We start from the raw sequence: 5372 nt of genomic DNA on the forward strand, positions 1-5372 counted from the left end.
TTTCTTATGTCCTCACTATAAGATGTTTTCGACTGATCCATGTCTTCGATTGCATCATACACTGATTTTTCAGCTATCTCCTTTATAGTCTCTGTCTCTCTTTCTTGATCTCTTTGAATATTTTCACTTTTAGGAATCAAAGGCTGTGGGTCAAACTCAGTGTGTGTTGTTGGTATTAAGTTTTGATTCTCAGAAGCATGACCAGGTAGAGGCAATATAGACATGGAGCTTTCCTGTGAAGCAGACAGGATAACATCATGCCCACTGTCCTGACTCATTTCGCCTTGTCCTGATTTTTTTGTTTCTAATACTGGTGTTGTTTCAAGGTCTTCATCACTCTTGGTATTTTCAAAAACTCCCACTTTGGGTTCTTTACCTCGCTGCCTTCCTTTGTTTCTACGGCTTGACCCAAGTTTTCTTATGCTCACATTGGAGTTGACATTACCTTCAGGCTGCTCTTCTGTCCTTAAAGATTTGTCTTGATGTTGTGGGTCTGAAGAAACATTTAGGTCTGTGAATGCAGAAAAAACATCTGTCAGAGTGTCAGATGAGTACTCAGTCTGTAGACTCTCTTGTATTGGGGTTGTTTGACCTTCTAGAATCTGTTCTTTTCCTACTGCAAAAACTGAATAATGAGGACTTTTTACTTCTTTGCCCAGAGGACTGTCAGATTTATCCAATGGTGTGGCATCTCTAGATCCACCAGACATTGCAAAATTAATATTGGTCTTGCGTTTATCTGGATATTCACTTTTAGTAACAAAAGTCTTCAGATCAGGCTCAGCGTGGCTTTGTGGCACAGTGCTGTGGACCCCAGAAGATTTTCCAGGTGTCAACATTGCAAACATGGAGCTCTCTTGAGGTAAAGTTAAGGTCATATCACCCTCTGTGTCTTGCTTAAAAATTTTTAGGCTTAATGGTGTTTTTTCCATTGACTTTTGTGATGTCTTAAGATGAAGAGTACTTTGAATTGTTAGCTCAGATATTTGCACTTGATCATCCCAAGGCTCCGAAACATTGTCACATTTTCCACTATCAACAAGTGTACCAGATTTGGAAGAAGTATAATTTTTTAGACTTTCTTGAATTTGTACTGCAAGAACTTCATCCTCCTTTCTTTCCTGCTGAACATCAGCTGACAGAACATTTCTCATTTCCTCACTATAAGATGTTTTCGACTGATCCACATCTTCCTTTGCATCTTACACTGATTCTTCAGCTATCCCCCTTTTAGTCTCTTTTTTTCTTTCTTGATCTTTTTGAAAATGTTCACGTTTATGAATCAAAGACTGTGGGTTAAACTCATTGTGTGTTGTTAGTATGACATTTTCGTTTTTAGAAGCATGAGCTTCTTTGCTTAGAGATCTGTCAGATTTACCCACTGGTGTGGCCTCTCTAGATCCATGAGACATTGCAACATTAATATTGGTATTGCGTTTATCTGGATATTTGGGAAGACTTTCTATTTTAGCAACAAAAATCTTCAGATCAGGCTCAGCCTGGCTTTTTCGCACAGTGCTGTCGACCACAGTAGATTGTCCAGGTGTAAACACTGCAAACATGGAATTGTCTTGTGGTAAGTTCATATCAGTCTCTTTCTCTTGCGTATATTTTTCTTGGCTTACTATTTTTTCCCATAATTTTTGTGTTGTCTCAAGATCAAGAGTACTTTGAAATGTTAGCACAGATATTTCAACTTGATCATCCAAAGTCTCTGAAACATTGTCACATTTTCCACTTTCAACATGTGTACCAGATTTGGAAGAATTATCAATTTGTAGACTTTCTTGAATTAGTACTGCAAGAACTTCATCCTGCTTTCTTTCCTGCTGAACATGAACTGACAGAACATTTCTTATGTCTTCACTATAAGATGTTTTTGACTGATCCATGTTTTCTTTTGCGTCATTCACTGATTTTTCAGCTATCCCCTTGTTAGTCTCCGTCTCTCTTTCTTGATCTCTTTGAATATTTTCACTTTTAGGAATAAAGACTGTGGGTCAAACTCAGTATGTGTTGTTGGTATTAAGTTTTGGTCGTCAGAAAAATCAAGAGGCGTTAAAGACATGGAATTGTCATGTGAACCAGACAGGATAAGATCATCAACAAGTGTACTAGATTTGGAAGAAGAATCAAATTGTGTACTTTTGTTTAATTTGTTTTGCATGTAATTCATCCTCTTGCCATTCCAGCTGAACATAATATGAACCAAACTTTATCTCCCCACTATAAGAAATTTCAGACTGTTCCACATCTTCCTTTGCCTCATCCACTGATTTTTCTGCTATTCCCTTGTTACTCTCCGTCTCTCTTTCTTGATCTTTTAGAATGTTTTCTGTTTTAGGCATCACAAACTCTGGGTCAAATGTGTAGTTTGTTGTTTGTATTGAGCTTTGATCCTCAGAATAATGACTATGCAGAGGCCTTAAAGGCATTGGGCTGTCTTGTAAAGCTGAAAGGGGATTCTCATTTTCATTGTCTTGATTGTTTTCTCTCTTCGTTTCTGGCTTTTTTTCTAATGATACTTTTAGGGTTTCAAGTACTTTATCAGCTATGGTTTTTTCTAAGATATCCTTTTTAGATTCTTTACCACAGTGTCTTCCTTTATTTCTACGACTTTGTCCCAGTTTTCTTTTGCTCCCACTGAAGCTAAAGTTAGCGTCAGTTTGCTTATCTGTGCTCAGAGATTTATCCTGAAGTTGAGGGCTTGAAGGAGCCTTTAGGCCTGTGAGTGGAGACTCAGCCAAAACATTGTTCCTCTCAGAGGCAACTCCTTCATGAACATTTTGTTCAGAACTGTCTTTAATATATTTTTCCAGAGGTCCAGCTCCATCATCAATCTGACTGTGAGCATTGTCTCCTCTTTCTGTGTCAATGGCCATTGTTTGCTCTGGCTGATGTACATGATCATCCTCATTTATGTGGATTACAGTTTCCAAGCTGTCTTTTACTGTAGATCAAATGATTTGTTTCACATCAGAAGATGAATCTTCTTGAATGTTTGAAGAACCATTGTTACTTTCTTCTATGAATGCTGTAATGACAATTTTAGTTTGCTCTTTCAGGCTTTCTGTGGCATCACCTGTATTAGTTTGCAATGAAAAATCAATTTGTAAACTTTCCAGCATTTGTGTTGGATGGATTTCAATCCCCTGCCCTTCCTGTTGTGCATTGTCTGATAAAACTATTCCTATGTCTGCCCTGTTAAGAGTTTCAGAGTTATCCTCATATTCCTTGGTGTCATTCACTGATTTTTCTACCATTACAATATTACTATATTTCTTTTTTCATCTTGATTCTTTGGAAGATTTTCACTTTTAAGTACTGAAGTATGTGGATCAGGTTTGGGATGGGTTTTTTGCATAGAGTTTTGATTCTCAGAAGAACAAGCAGTCAGTGGCATTAAAAGTAGGGAGCTGTCATGTGAAACAGACAACATAATATTGGGATCAATGTCTTGACTCATTTCATTCTGTTCCATTGCCAGTAATTGTAATACTGATGTTGTTTCAAGGGCTTCATTATCCATAGTATTTTTGATAGCTTCCTCTTTAACAAGCAGTTTTCCCTTGTTTTTGTAACTAGACCTTATTTTTCTTCTGTTGAAGCTGAAGTGAACATCAGTTTTCTCATCTGTGCTCAAATATTTTTCTTCTAGTTGAGGTTCTGACAGTGGAGACTAAACATACATATTGCTACTCTCAGCTTCACCGAAGACTCCTTGATAACCAGACTGCTCAGTAAAATGTTCAATATCTTCCTCCACAAGGACTCCACCCTCAAACAAACCCAAAATTTGTTTGTTTTCATGTACATGATCATCCTTATTTATCTCATTCACAGCAGCAAGTTCTTCTTCTCTTGCAGACCACACATTTAATTTGTTATCTCTATTATCTACGTTATCCACAGCATCCTCTGGATACTGATCATCTCTTACTTTAGGTAGTTTGAAAAATTTACACTTTTCTTCATTTCTAGCCAACTCATTTGGCAACAAAATACCGTCTATAATTTCTCTGTTTACTTTATTGGTGCTATTATCTACAGTAATCTCTGGTGTGCTTAATGCTGAAGCTGTTTGTACATGTGACTCACTCACTGAGTAATTGCTCTGAAAACTTTCATCTTGACTGAACAAGTCTGTATCGGCTTTTTTATTGCTTTCTGATTTTGCCCTAACATACATGTTGAGAATGTTTTCATGTTTGTTAAATATTTGTTGATCAACTGAAGGACATGCAGATAAATTGGTTATTTCAGAAGGACAATCATGCGTATTTTGATTAATTTCCACATTTTGAGCAATGTTACATTTGTCAGGTTCTTCCAGGTTGGTTTCATCTTTACAGTGTTGCACACCATCATCTTTGCTTACTGTAATTGCATTAACATCCTCTAGAAAAGACAATGCAGTCAGTTCCTTAGCTGCAGAAAAATAATTTGTAGTGTCCAAAAACAAGGAGGTATCCCACTCTGCAGACATGCCATACTCGCTCTTTTTATGTGATTCTTCCTGAGTTTCAAACTGTGTTGATTTTGATACTTGTGTTTGTAGTTGTCATACCTCTGGTCCCTTCCTGGACATCATTTTTAAGCTCATGATCTTGCTCAATTTCTGTATCTCTGACATGCTGTGTTCCTTTACGTCCTCGACTTGATCCCAGTTTTCTTGTGCCCCCACTAAAGCTGAAGTTAGCATCAGTTTGTTTATTTGTACTTAGAGCTTTGTCTTGAAGTTGGGGATCTGAAAGATTATTTAAGTCTGACAATGGAAAGTGAACACAAATATTGTTTTTATCAGCTTCAGAGGTGACTGCTTTTTCATTAAAACTTTGTCCAGCAAAATCTTTCTCCACAGGACATCCAACCTCATATGTCTGATTGAGAGCAGTGTTTACTTTGTCTGATTTGTTGATCCATGTTTGTTTGGTTTCATGCACATAATCATCCTTATTTATCTCATCAACAGGAACTATTTTATCTTTTCTTGCAAACCATAATTTCAGTTTGCCGTCAAGAGTTGAATCTGCATGTTCAGTTGCAGAATCTTCTGCTCTTTTCACCATGAGCACAGACTGATCAGTATTTATTTCCAGAGTCAACGTATCATAGTGAAGATCAGAATCTTCTGCTTCTTGCAGTTTCAGACTTTTTGGAGAGTTATCAGCTTGATCCATACCATGCACTTTTGTTGGCTTATGGTCCTTACTATCCTCCTTATTCACAGTGTCCTCTGGATACTGATCATCTCTCACATTAGATAGTTTGAACATTTTACAGTTTTCTTCATTTGTAGTCAACTCCTCTTTTGGCAATAAAATTCCTGCTTGCTCAATATTGTACTTAACTTCTCTGTTCACTTTACTGGT

The sequence above is a fragment of the Nematolebias whitei genome, chromosome 7 (genome assembly GCF_014905685.2).
Source record: "Nematolebias whitei isolate Nwh7 chromosome 7, NemWhi1, whole genome shotgun sequence".
Taxonomy (NCBI): domain Eukaryota; kingdom Metazoa; phylum Chordata; class Actinopteri; order Cyprinodontiformes; family Rivulidae; genus Nematolebias; species Nematolebias whitei.